This window comes from Bombus affinis, chromosome 9, assembly GCF_024516045.1.
Source record: "Bombus affinis isolate iyBomAffi1 chromosome 9, iyBomAffi1.2, whole genome shotgun sequence".
NCBI lineage: Eukaryota > Metazoa > Arthropoda > Insecta > Hymenoptera > Apidae > Bombus > Bombus affinis.
The window spans coordinates 4,641,397-4,664,442 of NC_066352.1; the positions used below are offsets into that span (position 1 = coordinate 4,641,397).

The following is a 23,046-nucleotide window of genomic DNA, read 5'->3' on the forward strand; positions in this document are numbered from 1 at the left end:
CGCGGAAACCAGACAGAGAGTACAAGCAATCTATACTGAAACGCAGACATTATACTCGTGGCTTGGATTTGAATATCACGGCAAGCGATGTCACTGTGAGCTCTAATAGTTATTGAGAATGCATGTTCGCGAAATGTGCAGTCGGTGGGAAAGAACAATGCCAGATTTTGTTCGTTATTATTACTGTCTATGTATCTTAGGAAATCACGTATTCTGGGTAAACTAAATTCTTAGTTTCTCGTATCGTTGAAATTCAGTTATGAGTAATTATGCTATATAAGAAAGTAATTTCGTTGGTATTCTGGACTAATTAAAACATTAATAATTGATTAGTATTATTTGATGGGTTTAATATACACAGTACTGCTACTTTTTACTGTTTTCCTTCAGTTTTCCCCTTTCTTCCTTCCCTTTATCTTTTCTCTTCCTTCTTCTCTTGCTTTTTTCTCGTTCATCCCATTCCTAAGGTATTTAAGATCGACTAACAAAAAGAGAACCGTTTAATTATCAGACTTCCACAAACCAAGTAACCTCTTTAATGCAAATTAGGAATTCCTTAATGCAATCAATATACACGTTCTTCCAGGTATTCTGATCGATATTTCCAAAATACCTTTCGCATATCATACCTACATCAAAATTTAAAATCTCAATCTCGATCTTTCGTCCCACCTATCGTGCAGAAGAAATGACGACCCAATAATTAGGCCAGATCAAATGGAGCAGTACCTAAACCGGAGGATGCGAAGTTGCAGGAGGGAACCGCAGCTCGGCCGGCATTTGACTGACGGAAACGAAGTGTAAGGGACGACCTTAATCCCTGGCCAACCTTATTTTTAGAACGACGAACTCGGATAGAGCCAGGGTAGCCTGATTGAGATGGAATCGGCGAATAAAAGAGTTGTAAATAAGAGATAAAAGGTCGGGATGGAACAGCGTCTGAAGTGACTGGTCGTGTCTAGTGGGGACAAAGTACAGTTTTATTGGCACGCAAAGGGGCATGGCTGGGTCAATAACTCGCATTTATAGCTTATAAATGATTTCAGTCACCGCGGGGAAGGTGCATTAGTCCGTATTTAGGCGCGTGACACGTGGTTACATACACGACGCGTGAAAATCGGGACAGAGAAGGACCCGCGTGTCTGAAAATGCGCCACCTCTTAAGGAACTATAAAGCCAGCTAGCTGACTTTTTGTGGCTAACAGTTTTCTTGGCCCCGCAAGTCTGCTAAACATTTTCTCGGGAAAAGGCGGTAGTAAAAGTAGATTCACTTTTGGCTCGGGAAAACAAGGGTCCTGTTGCGAAGTAGCGTTTGTAGGTCGATGAGGTGACGAGTTAACGTATTTCAAGTAGTAAAGTGTACCTCCAAGATTGAACATGTCTATGTCGTTCACCGGTCCTAGGAAGCTTTCCATGCTTATTGTTATTGATATTGTTATTGATAGTATAATTTAGTGAATTAGGATTCGCAGAATAAGAATTTTAAAAATTGGTATTCTTAAAGATGATCGAACCTTGTGTGATTTAAATTTACATATTTGATTGCTACTTCATAGATGATTCATCTTATTAGATTTAAATATTTATTGCCTATAATTCATACTATTATTATTATTATTACAAATTATTACATTATTACAAAAAGAAAGATATTTTTATACACGATTATTTTATATCAATCATATGAAACACAATTTCTATATTATGTAGAAAATAATTCAAATACGATTGTTTAAATAAATCATAACAAGTTCAATTAAATTAACGACTAATATCAAATTGTATACTCGAATGTTCTAAAGTTAGAAAGTTTTCGTTCATCACCTACGCCTCTAAAAGATCAATCGATAGAAATTCTGCTATTTTTCAAATATATAATAATTATTAATCATAAAATATTTAGAAGAACATCGTTCCCGTGAGATCGAATTTCATGTGGACGTTGAAAGGAGCTTCGCAGTCGAAGTTCAGAAAGTAGACGTCCTGCCATAAAAACGTTACGACCGCGTTATTGCGTACATATTTTAGTGGTGCGTGAGAATGCTAAGAAGCGGAAGTAATCATGCGAAAGGACAACTGTAAGAGGCAATAATACTCTCGTGACCTACGGACAGGGGTGATGTATCGTACGATAAAAGGCGAGCAGGTTGATGGTTTAACAAAGAATGCGTTCAGGGTAATGACGTAGACTTGAAAAGCGGTGTATTATAACAGAAACATCGTTTTATTTGGCTCCAGGCCGAAAGGAAATTCTCCATAAACGCTTATCTCGCCAAACGCACAACCAATTTCCTCCCATAATATCGTTTACCGAGAAACCTTTCAAAAAATTAAACCAGGCATTCTATCACAAATTTCGTAAATTCCAAGGCAACACATATTAAAATCCGCCAATATGTAGCCTAGAAAGCGTACTGAAATAATTTCGTGAAAAACATAGACATTTCTTAACCTGCGAACCAGTGATAATGATATAGCAAGGAAAGTTGAATCAATTAATGCGCATCATGTTTAACCATGCAATTCATTACACTTATTTTTCTTATATTATATTCACTTGTATGTAAAGTGTCTGTAGCTTCAAGTAGAATTTGTACCGTGATCTCTGATGAACATATTTGTAATACTGACGAAAAGTTGAGACGCATCGTCCTCAATGGCACAGCTCACACCTGATTGCCTTGATTCTAAAAATTTTATGATACCAGACTGCGCATGTGTCAAATTTATGATTAATTTTAAGCGTCTTATAATGTATGACTTAGCATTGTGCATTACATATTCTCTGTCCACTAGTTGTTTTCTAGCACGATTGATAATTAAATCCAACGATACCTATTCCAATAAACGATTGCCCATAGAGTTCGGGATTGTCGTTACACAAACTTGCCACTGCGTAATCGCAACCTCTATCGCTAAGAGCTTACACAGTTCTTATTTATTACACTAATTACGTGTTCATTTGTTACGAACTGCCTGCCAGTATTATTCGAAAGTGAACCTCAAAATATATATAATCCAGGATCATCTATCAAAAAATGGGAGGAAATGGCACAGTATGTGGAAGAAGTTGGGGCGGAGCCAGACGTCGGTCATCTTGGATTAAAAAAGGAAAAAAAGGAGCAAGGAACGTCAAAACCGAGAGGACCCCGAACAATTTCCATCGCACGAGCACGGTTTCGTTTGTCGGACGCTTCCAAAACACGACATTGCGTTTACACGGTGGGAAAGTGGACGGGACGGGGGAGGTCAGAGGGTGCGCGAGGGTGGCAGGACAGCGTCGTCGACGCGTGCAGCACGTAGGTTGATAGCCAAAAGCAGCGGTTGGCAGGACAGGGGAACGTGTCACGCGATCCGTGAGTAATTCGCACGAGCCGAGGCCCGAGCCTGCCTGCCTGCTTAACAGAGTGTTATAATCTATTTACGTTAACATTACCAACGTTTAACGTGGTTGCTCCGCATCCCCGGGGTCAGAGAAAGGGGTTGGTTGGGTAGGAAGGAGGTAGAAACAGCCGTAGAAGGGGTAGACCCGGTAACGTATCTCTCTGTCTCCCTCTCACTTTACTATGTCACTGATTCTCCGTCTCTCTTCATCTAGCCAACGTTTCCTGCCGTTCTCTTTAGCCACCTCTGCAGCAGACAGCACTCAAGAATTGTCGCGGCCACGTTAGGGCTTTTGGAAACAAGCGTTAATTCGTGCGGTCGCTCGCTCTCGCATTAATCGCGGCTTCGTGCATGCCTCTGTGCGTCACTCCGTGTCCCAGTTGCCATTTCGCCGCATGGAATCAAGTGTACCGATTGGAGCGATGCGACGAAAAAAGAAAAACCACCATTTGTTACTAGAATTTCGAGTTACGAATTATATGCTTTGACAGGGATGTCGTCGTGCTAGAGGTTTCGCGTGTTTCGCTATGAGAGAATATGAGAATATTGGATCACAGAGAAGTAATGTGTATCGAAACTAAAAAGATGTTATTTTTATCATGACCGTTAATACGAAGGTAGAATAGATGTTAAGGATTCAGACTAATTTAAGAGTCGTCAATAAAGAACTTGTAATTGCAAAATAAAATTGTATGTTATAAAAGCCGATAAATTTCTAAGAGATTGTAAAATTAGTGCTCGACAACGGTTTCTATCGATATCTCCTAACCTTCCTCGAATCCTGAAAAAATCAAATATTCATCCCGATGTACCTGAACTTCCTTCCTTCGAAATCAATATTTCCATCCACTAAAATATTCCTTTGTACTCACATTGAGATATCTAAATACTAAAGATGAAAATAAAAATTTTCCATAAGAATAACTCTATCCAAAAGTAACAGAGATAATAAACTTTTCACGGTTCTCGATGATCGCAGTCGACAGACAAGGAATGCCCGAGATCCAGACAGAGAAACGAAGTTATCGTTGTTCGTACGCATAATTTTCCTTTGTGCGTTCTAAATTCAATACACAGCGAACGTCAGAAATCTCGCGGCGGTTAACATAACGACAGCGATTATGGAGTGGGACGGCGCGCGGTAGTCCGAATCTCGCACGATTCCAGGCATATTAGCAGCACACAATGAGGCGCAAGTTCAAGTAACAGAGCATTGTACGGAAGCGGAGGCGGCAGTTGGTCCGTGAACGGATTACGGACACATTCGCGTTGTAGAAGGTACAAGGCTCACCGCCGACAGCCAGAGGAACACGTACCTCTACGTACGTTCCGTTTGAACGAGCCTGTAGGCAAAGAGGCCTCCGAGCGTGTACATCCACGCTCGGCATATGCACGACAATACGGGCTAAATGCCCAGCTCCAAGCAAACCGGCAACTAACTCCGCGAAACGTCCTGAAACTTTAGATGCGATTATCTGGAGGTTATGTCGTAACAATTATGGGGCTGCCACTCCGCGGAATCAGGCGACTGCTAACTTGTTTGCTGCGCGCTCACCTATTGTCCTTCTGTCACAAATAATTTTCGAGGACGCGGGCTAATGGACAAGGAAGCCTGCGCGTGGAAACCGACGCTGTAAAATCACTCATATATGACGTTCTTTGGCCCTCTCTTTCGTTTCGGTTATCAGAAGGAGGTTAATCTACGATTTTCATTGAATATAGTTAATTAAGTAATAGGTATCGGAAATTTGTTATCATAATTATCTAGGGAGTTAAGTGATCGGCAACAGATAGAGTTCATAGCATGAATAGTTTCAGTTGGAAAGTATATGGATACCAGCTTTTCTAAGTTATAAAGATACTTAAACAAAGACTTTGGGCAATTGAGTTGCCGTTAATGATTTCAGAAATGAACGCCAGAAACAGCAATGGACATTACATTGAGAAATAATTGATAAAATTTTCGATAAAGAAAATTAATCTCCCTTTTAAGGATAGTTTCTCAATCAACCTAACATAACATAATTCACATAAAGTTCGAAAAAAACTCCGTGTAAGTATCTGACTCTTTATGTAATAAATTATATGATAGAAAATCACTCTTTTTTATATCCAAACCAGTCATGCCAAACCAACTCTGTCTCTATCACAGGTAATAATTACTCAAATCAGACGGCAGAATTTACCTATTCTGGACGCTCAATTTTCCTTCTTATTGATCCCGCTAAAATACGGACGCAATGGCTGTAAACCACAAAGGTGTTTCCTCGGGGTGCGGGCGCGGACCGCGCGAAGAAAGGAAACGACGAGCTGGCACGTCGATAAAAAATCCCTGTCCAGCGATTGTAAAATTTTATAGTCGCGGGGAATAAAGATGGTATCACAGGCGAAACCGGGACCTCCCGTTATCGGTACGCACGAGAAGGGGAGAAGTTTAATATTTGGCCGTCTACGGATTTCTGGCAGGGCTGGGGGAGGAAGGAAGCGCCGGCCACTCAATGCGTTTGGGGACGATAAGCGAGAGAGAAGGCGAGAGGGAGAAGGGTGCCTGCCGGGCTTGACAAATAAAATCTGAACAACCTGCTGCTTCGTTGTTTACCGAAGGATACCTGCGGCATTAACGGTACAGGTGGAAGGGGGTCTTGCAGGGAAAACCAAATATGCGACGATAACAGAATGACTCCCAGGTGGTGTCAGCGATTTTTTCGTGGATCCACCGCCCGCTATCAACTCTTTCTGTGACGCGACAGTGTAAACGTATGCGTGCATCTTACCGATTTCTGCTGCTTCCGCACAATCAACACGACATGATTGCTTCATTTTCGATATTCGTTTCGATCTCGTTGATTTAGTGGTAATTACAGAAAGTCGATTAAGTGAGATACCGTGTCAATGAAGTTGTTACACTTTACTATCGACACGCGCTGTTTGTAACACTATTCTTGAAATATAATATCGTGCAAATATTGTTTAGCAAAATATTAATTTTGTAAAAATATATTTCCTATCGATTTTACTCAAACCAGCCACTCAAAAGTCGGACTGGTCAATTTCGCTTTTAATACATTTTTTTATTTTATTACTTATATATATATATATATAAAGCATGTGAGACAAATAATCGCAAATTCCATATTTGAAGATATTTGTATCGATCATCACAATTTTTTACTTTTCAATTTACGGAGTTGACCAACGTAAATTCTGAGTGATACAACATTTACTATGAGTTTTTCGAACTCAATATACCCAATATTACATCAATAGGGTCGTCTTATACAATACTTTACCAACTAATAATGTTAGTAAATTGACAAGTTGCAAGCTACAGATTTCTTTCCTATAATTTTATAATCATTCGTAAAATTCATTTGTGTCTTGTTGACTTATGCGAGGATATTTACTAATGTTGATAACTTATGACTTATAAAATTTCGTCAACAATCTATTAGTTCAATTGTGTAGGATAATCCATATGGCAATAGTGCAATCTTAAACAACTAAAATAAAATAGAATAAACGGAATAAGTATACTTGAATATACAATTTTCCATTCTCGACGACGTTAATAGAGGGTTAACAGGGAAAGACGGTGCATTTCATCACCTAACCGGTTGGCGAAGGAGCTCGAAGACAATTCCTCGTGGCGCATCTAGCGTATCCGGGCGAAGAAAAACACAACCGAAGCCGGATGAAATCGGATGTGACCGCGTTCTCTTCGTATATTACGGCAGACTCACCCCTCCCGGTGAGCCGTTCGCGCTGAGAGCGATATGAGCAGCACGTGGTGCGATGCGGTCGTCGTACGTGGTGGCTGGTATGGTGGTAACGCGTACGCAGAGAGGAGGAGGGCCGTGTCGCAACGCGGCTGAGAATTACTCGACGAACCTGGCCCCCTCCGCGAATTATACGATTCACCTGCTTCCTATTTTACGACGTTTATATTACACCGCGTGCTCGAATCTTACCTCTGTCTCGCCCGCGGTCGCGGACTTTTCTTCGCTTTCTCGACGTTTGTTTTATCGTGGGCGAAATGAAGCTTTCGAAATTTCGGGAGCTAACGTTTTACCACCTTCACATTTTCACCCGTGAGGTCGTACGTGGAATAAATCTTACACAGCTGTGGACGAACCTTGCTTAGTGGTCATTTGTTTAAGAAACACTAGTATTTGTTTTTTATTTTGGTTGTTGATTACAAGGTAATTATTAAGGAACCGATACAAAGATTAAACAGAGATTTGGATGGTGATCGATTCAATTTTAAGGTATTTTCATACAGGAAATTATTATTTCTTTATTGGTAGTGTATTCATAGAAAATTATATCGAAAGCGAAGATACCTAATTTTGGAACGCCATTTTCTAGATATCTGTAAATAATATTAAATGTTCTAAAATCATGTTACTCCGAAATCCTTACTATTACCTATATCTCAGAAACACCAAGTGAAATTTTATGAAGTTCAACGTACAGAACACATGGTACGAATTAATCACCACAACTAATTTACATATCTTTTGTATAACATAATATATTTTTGTGAGAAACTGAAAGAATACGTATGTGTTTCAACGGGAACTTGAAATACATTTAAATCAATTAACGTTATCTCAAGAACGTTCCACCGGTATTTCATGGAAGTAAAATAATCAAGTAAAAGATTCGAGTCTTCGAAGTCCTCTAGAAAATTATTTATGTTCTAAAAACCCTTGAAACAGACGGTAGTCGAGTGCCTGCTACCGGTCGTACACCCTTCGTTCTGCGTTTATATATACAGACTAACGCCACGACCTATGACACTGTTTAGTCTAGTTCATGGTCGCCGACAAACAGGCTATAATCCTGCCTATTTTCGTAGACCTGTCGTGACAGATGCTCAGCGGTATCGACCTACCAATTACTCATAATACATTCCTGTTTATTCCAAAGGGAGATTGTTTAGTGTTCTCTGAGAATTTCTGGAAGCACTTGACAAAGAAAGTAACCCATTCAAACTGCATTCCTTATCCCCTGTGAAGCTTTCTTAAATAAAATCAGTGAAAAGAAGGAGTGTATTTTGGAGGACACGATAAGTCCAAAGTTCACAGACTGTGTATAAAATGTTTAAATTACAAGATATTTCTTAGAAGCTGGTTCGATTAAATCACGATTTGAAGATTATCATAGAAATACATTTTACGAACGTTATGATTATATACGATATATATGATAGAATCTGACAAGTAACAATTACAATTTATTGTTCACTTTGTTCTATAATCTTTCTTTATCCTCAGACAGTTTGTCATTCCATTCTCGAACAATTTTTCGTTCAAGTTTCCAGATTTTCAAAAGTTACCCATTAAGAATATACTATAAGCATTGAATATTTTTCAGTCATTGTTACACGCTTACAAAGTCAATGCAACGTTATAATTATTAATTTTACGAATAACAGTATTATCTCTTTTCGTCGATAATCGATTTTAAATCGTATAAAATAAAACTTGATATCTACGCTCTCAAAATGTCAATATATTTAAAGAATACGTTTCTGTCTGATAAATTTTTGAAGAATAAAAATGTACACAATTAAGAGAAATCGTTCTTCTCTGGAGAAGATTTACCCACGGTACATGTATACAGGTCCGCTAATGCCTGAGACCGTATAGATTGTTGTTAATGGGAGTTATAAGGACGCATTAGCCTGATAAATAGTAATGGGGTTTATTGGCGGAAAATCAGAAAATATGAGGAGGTCGCGTCTCCCTCTTTTCTTGGCCCATGCCTGGGTACACGGCACGCCGTTGCATTTTCTTGGGGTCTGCCACGCCGAGACCATAAGCACGTATATATGGACCTGGACTTTATTATATTTGCTGACCATAAGGAGGCTTCATCGGCTATTTCCGTGAAATACGGCTTTTTGAGGGTTTCTGCGATCATTCTTCCGTTCCGTTGTTTTCGTGTATCCTTTCGTTTCTCCGAAAGATACCCAACACAGGAGCTTCCTTACAGTCTAATTAATTACTGAATGAACGTTTTCCACAAAATTAAATACCGTAAAATCTAAAATAAAATGAAATAGTAGATTGTAATTATTACAATATATATTTAATGTATTTTAATAATAATTGCGACAATTAAAATATATAGTTTCTATTTAGGAAAGTACAAAATATTTGTCGAAGAATTTTTTCAGAATACTCTTGCAATTAATAGTTGATGATTCTTTAAATAATACATAGCAGATATGGAGATGAATTAAATCATACCACCTTATAGGTGATTCTACTGACAAATATGTTAAATGCATAAAATTTTACAAATGATTTATTTCGATCTTCTTTAAGAATTTCTGTAGACTTAATATATCTTGAATAGATTTGAACGGAAACAAAAATTGAAACTTTTTATGATACGGTGAGTACGTAAAGGAAAGATCGTTAGCTATGGACGAATAAAATTTGATAACGATAAAGGCAGCCTACAATCATGCTTGGGATATATTTTTTAATGAAACTGTATACATAAAAGTGTGTAACTGAACCCATCCCTTTACAATCATCGAAAAAGGAATATCTATATGATGTAATAACAATAATAAGTGTATCGTTCGATTTTTTTAAATTTCCCAAAAATACTTTCATATGCATCCACCTTATTTTGAAATATAAAGTTTTCTACAAACGTCATATGAAGATTAATCAATAGCCATCTTTTAAAACTTACGATCTCAATCATAGAAAAATCTCTCCTACGTGTACAAAAGAGTTCGTTGAAATAATCGGGCGACTTTTTTCCGACGGTTCGCCCTTCAATACCGGGCAAATATTCGCGTGGCGGGGAGAATCAAAGGTTGGTTTTGTACTTGTTCGATGATTAAAACGTCGTTTCATATCGGCAGCCGTGGCGTTATCCAACTCGGTTCGCTCGAAAAAAAGGGGGTGGTCCACAGGGATGCTGGCTGGAGCGGGGGTGGCGAGCAGGGGACAATTAACGTGCAGCGAGTACACAATACCTTTTCCCAAACGGCTCGATGTGAACTGCACACTTGTTGCTTATCTCCGCTTCGGCGTAGACATGTCTGTAACACGTTAGGATAACATGTTTAACATGGTAGATAGCTACTTATCAGTTGGTCTTGTTTGCCGCTACACCATAAAGCCCGTTATAAAGTCCAGACAGAGTGTCACGGTGTCCTATAAATTACCTGTACCGTTTGTTGAAAAACGCGCACTGCTTGCGTTATCGAAACGACAAACCTCGTGGCGACTGAACCTGATTTCATATTTACATGGCAGATGTGGAGAAAGCTTTCTGACGAAGGTAACGTTCGAAGAATTTCGTTGCACAGACGATATGAGAAGAATTTGGCCTCGTTATGTTTGCCTGTATAAGTCTTAGGATCGTTTACGCTACAGAGTTACCTGCAATTACGTAATATTATACTTGAATGATTTAAAGAAATTTGACGTTTCGGGCACGATGAAAATAGTATGGAGTTGGAAACTGATTATTTCTTCACTCGATGATATATGATTTAAATCTCGTTTTATACATCTCGTTCTGGTACAGAATAAAGTCTAGTTTCGAACAAAATTCATATATAATACGACACATCGCTTAGTCATTCAACGCACTCAGTGATGCAAATACATTTCCTTTCAAAGACAAGCTGTATGTTGATACCTTAATGGAGAATTTAACTGTGAAAAAATACACGGAATGTAAACAATATGAAAAAATGTATAAAATATCTAAAGTGCAAGTATTCTTTATTACAGTATTCAGTGAGTGAAACAAATCTCTCCTCGGGTTTCGTTTCTTTAATTGAATCCACTAAAATATACATTTACATAAATATATTCACAATTTACTGATGAATACAAAATTACTTATAAAATTACACGGCAGTAAAGCGCGAATGTTGATTCTAAAATTGGCTTGTTCGGCCAAGATACAAAATAAATCTTGATCTTCGCAAAATTAAGAGTAGGTACAACGAGTAAGTGAACCCTTTACCCTTGGCTTGTTCTTCCGAAAGACGGCGGCCATATCGGTGGCTGTAATTCGGCACTGGTTTCGTTCGCATAAATAATGTCTTGGGGACTGGAGGTTCCCTTTCCTCGAGTGCGTACCCTTTGTCTTCCGTGTTAGAGGAACCGGTACAGCAACGAGTGGCCATTTTAACCCCTTTTCCTCGCGAGACATAAATAATGATCGTTGCTAATTTGGACCTGGTACAGCCCTTGGCCGGCGGCGAACGTAAACCGCGCAATTATAATGCCGCCACATTAGAATTTATACCGCTTCCCAGCAGCCAGCATTTCTCCTTCGTAACCTTTTTCTAAAGCTTATGTCCTTAATCCAGTTGAAATATTTTTCCCGCAGCCGTATCGACCCCCGGATTTTCGTCAGGACTTAAGCCATTTAATTAAGTCAGGCCCACTGGTCGGTAATGTCGTTCGTCCCCGTTTCATAGGGAAACAACACCATCGGGAGTGGTATCCTTACGCGGTACTCATGTTACATAATCAGAGAAAGTAAAGCCCCGATGGAAAATCTCGAAGTATTCTTCGGTGACTTTTACGGGGTAGAAGTACGTAAATTGCGATGGATTTTAAATATCGTGGGAATTAAATAAGATGAAGGTGTTAAGATAGAGATATAGATAATAATCGTACAATAGAGGCTTTGGCAGTAGTATATATTAGCTTAACATGATTAGAAAATTGAAAGAAAATTAAATAAATTTCTGATTATCTGGCGGTGAATTTATTCTCACGGCGAATTACGAAAGTAAGTATTTACGAATCTCCAATTTTGTAATTTTTAAATTCACGCTATATATTTCTTAAGTAAATAGATACATTTGATACGATCTTTCAAATATAAAAATAAGCCACGTTTTAATTAAGCGTTCAATATATATGAATTTTACCAAATAGTTGTCATTTAATATAACAGAACTAAAGATTTTCGCGAAGTGCATCAAAGATTTGCTAGATTTGTGCTATTTGACAATACCTTAAATATGAGGAGAATTATGTATTTCAAAAAATTTATACGTACACAAACATCGCTTACATATTTCTGATACTTTGATTATTTCTGGAGAATTCAAGTCCAGATTAAAACGAAAATATTCATTATTTAATTATATATAAATTTGTAAGTATAAAGCGATGTTAACGAAATAAGAGGAATATCAGTGACGTAACAAATTCGACGTTTTATCTATTGTGAACTGCGGGAGAACCGATTGGATGGGGCGCGAGAAATTGCGATATTTCTAGTGTGTAATGCGCGGCAATACGCGCGGCGTTAAATCAAATCCAATTTGAGCTCTTGCGCGTTGCACACCGTGGCATAGAGTACCACCTGACAAACTCATTGGTCTGACAAATTGAATCATTCGCTGTTCAATCGCTTTACATGCACGTGTGTGTATGATCGTCGAACGTCTGTCGCGTTCGTTGTTCCTCGCAGCCCTGCAATTGCTGCAACGCCGTCGATACATCTACCCTGACTACGTCTTCCGTTCCCTCGATCAACGTAAGTTTCATGTAAATCTTTGTTAATACGATCAATTAAATGATTAAATGGAACGCCATGTAGATCGGTCTCAGAGTAACGATAAAAATAAAATGTATATATAACATGTAACTGATATTAAAATGTTGCTTTCGATTTTTAATTTTCTTCGGCGTCTCTTTTTCGTTCAGCTACGATATTTAAAATCGAGTGAAATGTAAGTAATTAAAAATTGTATTCTATAAATCATCAATAAATTTGTTTTGGAAAATATGTATATCAAACTGAAAATATAGCAATAGTTTTATAACATTGACATTGTGAATTCGGATAACAAAAGCTTCTATTCTCTAATTATATATCTTAACATATATGTATACAATCCAGATACACAGTATGTTAAAGATGTGCTCGAAATTAGAGTGCAACGACACTGATTAAAATAAGATGAGTCTACTTAACTGAACGTGATTTGTGTCAATTAAACTAAAAGGACCTATGTAAGCACGACAGGAAGTCAAACAGAAATAGTAGAAAAATTCTACCATCCTATATAATCATCTCACTATAAAACTGAGTAAATAACAAGGATTCAATTAATATATCAACTTCATATTATTTTTACTTATTTTTCCGTAAAACAAAGAACCATTAAATAAACGCTGAAATTTTGGTAGTTCTACCGAGCATTTAGACGATTTCCAAGGAAAACAAGCAATTTTCCAAATGGAAGCGAAGGTTGTCGTTGCGTGAAATCCTTCCGTGGACCAATCGCGGGTAGAGGAACGCACATGCGGAGCGCACATGCAGAGCGCATCGAACGCAGGATGCCGAGGCGTTGGCCGTGTGACGTGGTCACACGGTGTGTGACGTGTGAAATGGAGCACGGTCCCTCCATAATTATATGTATCCTATCCCCTATCTTCGATGTCGGTACGATCAACGTGCAACCGGCACGAGCGCAAAACGTGGAGAGTGCATTGATGCAGCGGCGCCTCCGGTGCACAGCGTGCATGTGCATCGCCCACCCATCGGACGTATGGATCGTTCCCCTTCATCCGCACCACCCCCGATTCACCACGGATGACTGGTCCATCGTTTCGACCAGCAGGACAATCGAGATCATTGCATCGCATTCCCGTGTATCCGACGATTCGCTGAAATTAGTGGCCAGTGCTTTCGGTTAATTATTGCCATCCACCGAAAACATACGACGATCCGCTTTATTTCACCAGAACTTCGAAAAGTTCGACTGTTTTGGCTGTGATGAGGTGTTTTAATTGTTCAATCAAGGATCGAGCTACAAGCTTTAAGCTTCGATATAATCTCCGATTTATAGAAGCTTTGATATTTGAATATTTGTATAAACTTTCAACGTATAGTTACGTCGTTTGAATATATAAAATAAGAGCGTTTTGAGACTTTATTAGTACGAAGTATGGTTAATTAATGTCATATCAACTACATAAATATAATTAGTAATAGATACTATTGTGTTTTCCAGATTTAGGAAACTAAATCCAGAAGATGGCAAGAAAAGAGAAAAATCAGTTCCAAAAGTCAGAATAACTGTTCAAGAAACGTGATTCTGCTTCAAAACAAGAGCTTCATTTCGACAAAAAGATACGCTGCAACAGCAGCGACTACGCTTGAAAACAAGAGTTTCCTTCAAGCAAAGAATACAGAACCTTATTAGGAAGTGGACCAAATGCGCTTCGGAACTTCAGCGAGATTATGCAAGAAACTGACCCACATTTCAATCGCGTAAATAGCTTTTTTCTTCCTATCTTCCTATTTGTAATTACGGACACACGGCATTAAATGGACATTTAACTGACACTTATATATTTACAGGAAATTAACAAATGCAAAGATACATAGAATATGTTAAAATATGAAAAATATTCAAAGCAGCAATATGAATCTTTGTTTAGGTGCCATTTCTTTGAAATTGTGTTTATAAAGATACGATCTCTGATACTCATTCCATCTTACGATACTTTCTATGAAACAAGGAACGGATGATCGAAATTCGAATGACAGACTGTATTTCCAAGGAAGTACATTCGATTAACCGCAAAAATCACGACCAATGATGGCGAGTGTCAACGTAAGGGAGATAATGCCCAGATACGTATCGAGCAAGCGCTGCACGTAATGACGAGCACGAATGCACGTAACATGGATGCGCGCGATACAACTCGGCCCGGATATCGTAGTGGGCGCACATGTGCATCGGTGATGTTTCGAGCTAGAACGATTTCGGAGCGTCGAATTACGCGGCACCGGGTGCACGTGCAGTAGGCGCCTATTGCACAAATCACACGCATTATTGACTACCTTTGTATTTCTCCGGCCGACGCGCCATTGTCCGTGTCACGTGCGTTTCCTTCTCTAAGTAGCACAAATAAACCGAGAAAATTTGCTTTATGTACTTAAAATCATCTGCAATTTCAATTAACGTTTTAGACAGTTCTCTTCGATAGAATATAAATCCACTTACATATTGGACCATTTAGAAGAAAATTAGTATAATGATAGTAACTAAAATCTCACAAAAGTATTCGAGATCTGTGTGTAAAATTAATGAACACAGATTATTGAAATTATTTCAGAATACAATTAAAGGTATTAAATTTTAATCCATTTATTAAAAATCCATAGGGAGCTACGTTTGTGTAGCTTTTAATAATTCACAAAATAGTAATCTCTAATTACGTAATTTTCAAAATAAAGTACACAGCAGAAATGTTGCAAGTTTCAAAGAATTGGCGATCTTGCAAAGTGGCTATCAATGGAACTGAACATATATAGCAGAAGATTCAGGGTGGTCAGTGAAAGTGGTCCATGTCCCCAGTGGCCTCGAAATCTCAACTAGAAACCTCGGTACCCAAGACTGGCGCCAGACTTGTCTGCATCTGTTTGGAAGATGAAGTATCTGGCTGGCTTTTCCTGCCTCCAAATCCGTTGAGAAGTGTTCGACCTGCAAACCGGCTTCCGTTCGACCCTCCAAAGACGAACACTCGAAGGGTACTCGATCCATCGACAAACCTATCGTCCGACTTGCAAGTCACACAGAGAGACAGACAGCCGGTCGTGTTTTCTTTCGAACGAGATCCTCGGGAGAGGGAAGTTTATTTACGCGTATCAAGCCTCCTGCCGTCTTTACGATCGTCCACGATATGCTTCGTGTTAACCGGATCTCTGTTAATGGTTCAACGTGTTTTCACAGAGCAAACGGAAGCCTGCTGCTGCTCTTTACCATTTGACATTTAGAAACTGGGAATTATTAGCGATGTGCTATCATTGCAAACGATCGACTGTGAATAAAGTTGTATCTTGAAGTCGTCTTAGGCTGAAACTTTAAGTATTCCATTTCATTTTTATTTGATTATTAATGTGCGTTGGGAAAATATACGGACAATACTAAAATTTTAAAGAGTCATTGATCAAATTGAAATTATTTCTTTGAAGTAATTTTGGTGGTTATTTCCATTCATCTAAGCTTCTATGTATTAGGTTGTCAGAAAAGTTTCTTTCGTTTTATGAAGAAATAATAGACACACAAAGTTTTTTGTTTTATATTATTTTGCCGAATTACGTACGATCCATTTTGTTTTGTTGAGATAGACACTGCAACATTTCACAGACGTGGTTTCACGTTTGTATGAAGGTGCATTGTTGTAAAAAACACGTTTGCAAAAGGAAGACACTTTCCGGACAATCTAATATATACACCTAATACGCGTGTATTCAATTCCTTTGATCGAAATATGAAGGAAAAATAAAATTATAATTGGGATGTTGAAGCCACTACTTAATTGCTAATTAATTACGAATTAAATATTTATTTTCCTTAGTATATAGGTATAACTCCACCTGCCACGCAGGACTTTATCGAAGAAACATGTCTGTATATAGAAATTACAAGCTAGTATAAATCGAAGTCAAGAGTTGCCCTAACCTGTCTCAAACGAGACAGGGGCTTCCACGTCGACTTAAGAAAACTACCAGCCCTTCATGGATGTTTCGAGTGGCTCGACTCGATCTGTCATGTTTACACGAGATCGTGTATACCCGATACAACCCCTCACTAAACTAGATGATGTTTGTTTAAAGTCCCCCAGCTCTTCTGCTAGAATAGACGTCGATTCATCGCATCTAAAGGTCCTCGTAAGCCTAAGTAAATGAAATTACTAGTTTGGAAGTACTAGCCATTCCAGGTTTTCGACGATGTCGGATATCTTAATTTCTCATTTGCATCTTTTGATTTCACTTTATTAGATTGCAAAAAGGTTCGTAGATTAGCTTTCGATCGGTGAAAGAAAATATAAACTTAAGAAAATACACGTGAATGCTAATCGTCATATTTACAAACCACAGTACAAAACCTTCACTCAAAATTAAAAACCTTGAATTGAAAAGAAGGTTTTTATTCAGGAAGGAATTACAAATTTAAGAAAGAAACAAAATCTCTGATTAGGATATTTTACTAAAAAAATTAAAATAGAAATCATCGTCGAATATTTCCAAAACATCTTTCCTTTTGAATCTTTCCTTCCAAAAATCTTCATAATAATTTTTTTACTACCTTATACTTTTATAATTTTAAACACATTGAGGATGATATCTAATAATTACTATGAAAAATTTGATGGTGCCTTAGTAAACTGAATACAATGCTGGAAATGATCACTGACACATTATATATATATAAATTTCGAACATTAAAATAAAGATCGTATACACTATGTTATGTTATACATATATTTTGTTATGTTAGTGCAATAATATTACTCAAGAAGTAGGAACTTGGTATAAATTTCAACAGCACGATCGGTACTGATTGCATCCATTCCTCTTTCCACACGGAATGCTATTCAGACGACTTTCTGTATTACTCTGGCTTCCTCGTGAAAACTTGTTAGACGTTGATCGCCTAGCTCGTCAGAGGGTTAACCTTCTGCGATCTAACTATGCCTCCTAGGCGATAGCGGTGTCAGATATTATCATTCAAATGTATCTTTCAGTTTCAGACTGGATACTTGTGAATCACTCTATATAATCGAAATACAGTGAGCTATTATGAGAATGAACGATATTACAGTGAACTGTTTTTGTCGATAAAATCAGGATCCTGAAGAAAAACAGATTCTGTAACGATAGCTATCTATTTCTTTTCATGCAGGTTATATATGTTTTTTTTACTAAAGAAGGTCTGTAATAAAAGCTAAATAAATTGATCCCATATTACTTTCACGGAAAAATTCCTTATTATTTCCAAAATTGATGACCTTTTAGATGTATCTTAACAACTGAATGATATTTAAAACACAGTAGCTTGAAATAATGAAGTTAAAAGGTCATTACGATTATCTTTGAACGTTTGACCGCAGAAGGCTACTGATTTTATGCAAAGTAACAAAACAAGATTGAAACGTTACTCATTTCCCAATTGCCATGTGTCGAATCGAAGAGTTTCTATAATATTACAGTACATTTATTCGTATTTCAGAGAAACAGCTTTCCAGTAATACTTCGTTGTTTACGAATAAATATGCTTTGAACGATACAAAGTTAAATTTGCTAAAATATTCCACAATGACTTTTCTATTTATTTTTTATTACAAAAGTCTTACATGAACATTTACATATTTTTGTCTGAAAAATGGACAATTAATTTGCACTGGAATTCAGTGTGTAATGATGTGTGGTAAATGTAAGAAAAGAAGAGTTTTGAACCAGTTATGGATTATTGTCCGTCGGTGCATGCAAATTGAGGTGAAACGCGATGCCCGCGAACCGCAACGGGGATAACCCACGGGGAAATTATTGATAATCTCATCAATATTCGCGTTATTGTCAGGCACAGGGCACCAATAATTAACGCGCAATTGGACGCGAGTATCGATACAACGCGAGCGATCTGCAACACATGTCGCTCTATTAATAACACCGTGCCCGGTGCTATCGATACCTCACTAATTCATCGAAAAGCAGATTTACAGGTCCGCCGCAGTTGCATCGAGTAACAGGGACGTAAGTACTAACTGTCGAGTAATCATTTTATGCCTGATATGCAGTTCGAATAATCTACAGTGTCGTTGCTAATTGATCGTGTTGATGATTGAATAAAATCGTTATTGAAGATCATTATACTGCTGCCCAGTAGTAAGAGTTAGGGAGGTCATTTAGTTTATATTGTAATACCAATTGTTAGGCTGTTGATCGAGTTATTTCAATTTCGTGTGACAATTTTTTTATTAAAAGGGGCAAAGAGATTAAATAATGGGACGAAACTGATCAATAAAGGAGCGCCATTTAAGATGGGAAGGACTTTGAGAAGATCGTTTGTGGTCGTTGAAAAACTGTTCCAAAGAAAACAATTTATCGCAACACTGTCGAAACTATACATGCAAAGGCTACGAAGAAATTACTATACGCCTTATACGTTATGTGAAACGTATTGCACTACAGAAGTATAAAAATTTCCATAATATACGGAACTTGTTTATCGAAGAACGTATATCCAACGATGAATGTAATCCAGTTACTGAAACTTGATCAATTCATAAATAGTAAAAACTATAAGAAATATAATATAATGAAATTTTAAACGCATGAAGAGGAAGTTATTTACAAATTTGAGTAGTATGTATGGAGACCACCCAGCATTCCTTACCACATTTTAATAACAGAGACGTATGCAATCAGTTAGCATTTAAAGTAAGAAAGGGCTGAAGCAGAATCATCATCGCCGGGATGAGAAGGTAATTCACGAGGGTGTTCGCGATACGGCATTAAAACATTGCTTTATTACGTCCACCGTTGAATGTGTCAACGGTGCCGGTTTATAAGGTAAATTTTAATGAACTGGCATACATGCACACTCGACATGCTTCGACTCTGGCTCCGAGTCCCGGGCTCGAAGCGGTAAATACGTCATTAGTCAGCGCAAGCTCAGCCTTTTTATTTGTGTTTATTAATTCAACCATGGGATTGAACGTATCATTTATGCCAGTCTCTGAATTACTAATGCAAACGGTTACGGAATACTTGGTTCGAAGACGCGGCTTTTTGCAACGAGGGACCTTGCCTTCAACACAGGATGCACGCACTGCCAAGTAGCGAGCTTAACGTTTCGGGAATACTCATTCAAGCTATTAAACGCACGCTTGAAAGGCTTTATAAGATCTAATTGGAAACGAATTAATTCCTTTTCCTTCCGACGATTAGACGGAGTGTCGTCTACTCGTAATTGGACGGCACGTAATTTGACTCTGTGGTCGATACCGTGTTCGATAATCTTTACGTTGCATGTAGGAGAAGTAAAAAAGCTTTTTCGTTTAAGGATCCAGCGTATGATTACATATTATGTGATTAATCATAGTCTTGTCTCAGAGGCTCAGAGTAGTTAATAGCTTTTTATTCGACTTATCTTCTTGGAGCATTAGACAATTTGAAACGAGTGCTTCAAGAATGAACCAAGAACTGTGAATTGAATTGTATTATAAATTCAGAAGAGCGAAAGAAGAAAAATTATTCAGAGAGTATGATAAAAAAAAAAAAAAAAAAAAACGATCAGATTTATGAAACGCGATTTTGTTTCAAGACAAATTTTATTCGAGGGAAAACTGCAAAATACGACCTAACAATCGGTCAAACCTAACAAGCTTTCTTTCAATAATTTTCTAGTAAGTTTCGACTTGTACGAAAATGTCAGAAACGTCTCGTACAATCGAACTAACAATGTTATTATTCTCCTATAGAATGGATATTATAAAACAGAGTACTACAAGTAACTTTTACAAATTACAAATCGTCGAATCTTTGTGTTTAACATTCTTAGATTATATTCAACGATAATTACAAACTACTATTAAAAAGTCATTGATTAAATGTTTCTTTGGATCATTGATCAATTACCGATTTTGTTACTAATTAATTACTAATCTAACTTCATCCGAAGCACGCACAACTTTTCCATACGAAACACCATATGTAACCAACACCAGTAGCCACCTTTCGAAACGCTGTGAGAGGAGAAGAGGCCTAAGGATCTGGATGGACACTGGGGCCAGGTCACATGTAATCGTGGTCTGGTCGCGTGCGGATAAATCAAAAGTATGAAACGCTGCCGGCAGAATTTCGGCATATTTATGGCGGTGGCAATTCAATGATACACATTCCCGGTCGCGCGTAATAGTCAATATTTCCATCAGAAGCATACCTACAACTCACGCCCACGCCGACGAATTGGTGCAGCCAACGGTGCTTTATGAGAGTTCAGGACGCATTTGACAGCGCGATGCGCCCGGCCAGTTGTTGCTATTTATTCGCGCATTACATTACTCTGTTACCGAGTCGAGTGTCACCAGCTAATTTGCATTATAAGTGCCGCTGATGTTATCATCGCTTCGCTTATACGTTATGGCGTCGCTGACGGATCATCAGCGCGCCGCTGTCTCACGTGTTCGCGTGTTATCCCGTTTCTATGCCTGTGTGTGCGAAAAGTGTATTACCATGTGCAGCAGCCGGTTGCCCGAAACGAACCAGTAATCGCGGTTCGTTTATTCCCGGCTGATAATTACGCCAACAGCATCTTTCTATTCATCAATTCGTATTCTTTTTGTGAATTTGAGGAAATTGAGAGATGGTCAAACACGATGAATTTAAAGGTGCAGGGAAGGAGATGCATTATTTTTAAGTTTTTGATTGATATATTCTACTTTTCTCAGATGATTTCATATATTCCGCCGCTATCAGTAAATGTATATCAAGATGGTAGTAGTAAGGTACTGTAGAAAAACTTTAAATTTTTTACTTATAAGATTGAGGCATAGGTGTGATGTATCTAGATTATGGATTAAAAGCAATGACTTGTTGAAATTTCTTTCACATTGTAAAGCTGTATATTTCTGAACATTTTAAATACGAGCACGAAAAGAAGGAGACGATATTAATTATATACGCGAATATAATTTTGTTTTAGTCTATTGATATTCGTCATATTTTACCCCCCACTTTATCAAACGTACGATTAAAACTTTCCCGATAGTTGCAACTTTGGCAGAAAAAAAAAAACGAGAAGAGATACGACGATTATAGTACTTTAATTTCAACAAAATTTTGTCAGATATTAATTTACAAGCGAAAAATTACCAGTTGTAGATTGTACAATTCTCGCGTGCATTTTCGAAAATGAAACAAAAATCACAAGTTGAATCATTAATATTATCACACCGTTTTGCAAGTACTTCAAAATAAATAGAGAAGCTGGTAGATTTCCAAAGCTTATCGTGGTTTTCGACAGTTTTATCGATGTATTCAGGCAAAACGAGATGCACGAGCTAAAAATACTCGAAGCATGCTATTGGGCGACAGACAAATTGTCGGACGACACCGGTAATAATTACCACTAAATAATTTTCGCGTAGAGAAGAGCCATCCAGCGGACCAGCGGCAGATGTAAATTCCCTCCCCACGTGGTCGTCGCCCGGCCCTATGAATTCCGCACGAGTGTCCGACCTTTCCCCGAGTATATGTATGTTGAGCAGCTGAAGTGGAGATTGAAGTGAAATATGAAAATCCGGGCAGCGCAACGCCGGTCGTAGCTGACGCCGGCGTTTTCGTATTGAGCACGTCGCGTTTAACGAGCCGTATAAGACAGAAAAATATAGGTAATGAACGTGAATACAGGGCCAGGACTTTTCTTTTAAGCCGCGTTCCACGGTATTCACTAAAATCGTTCCTCGTTCCCCCTTGGTAGTTCCCCCTTGGTAGAAAAACGTGGCTCACGGTTGGAAAACGGACCCGAATCGTGATCCGGTTGCTGCTGCACCAGCTCCTCGTATTCCTTTCCTTTTCAATATTATCCGGACAAAAATTCTCGCTCGCCTATATTTTTAATTAAAATCATTCCACACGGCTTACACGAGTATGTGAAACTTATTAATGAACTCCGCCGCGTATGTTCGTCCGCTTGTACCGAATCAGTTCGTCGAATTTTAGCAAGATCCCCCGCGGTATTCGTGTTTCATTCCTGCTTTTCAGAATGCCCGTATTTCCGTGGCAGTGAACCCACGGGAGCATCGGAAAATGTGTCCGCTAGGTACCATCCAGTTTTATCGGTGTAAATGAACATTT

At 38.2% G+C, this 23,046-nt stretch overlaps 1 long non-coding RNA gene across 17 annotated transcripts in view; it reads left to right on the top strand.

The window, feature by feature from the left end:
• The window catches only part of LOC126920641 (uncharacterized), a 171,102-nt gene extending 154,742 nt beyond the window's left edge, over positions 1-16,360 (top strand). For 14 of the 17 annotated variants that reach the window (XR_007712022.1, XR_007712024.1, XR_007712027.1 and 11 more), the window contains 3 exons: positions 14,405-14,664; positions 14,755-15,528; positions 15,637-16,360. This is a non-coding gene — a long non-coding RNA (uncharacterized LOC126920641). The remainder of the gene's footprint in view (positions 1-14,404; positions 14,665-14,754; positions 15,529-15,636) is intronic. The other 3 variants (XR_007712030.1, XR_007712032.1, XR_007712037.1) reach the window with 3 other exon arrangements.
• The last annotated feature ends 6,686 nt before the right edge of the window (positions 16,361-23,046 follow it).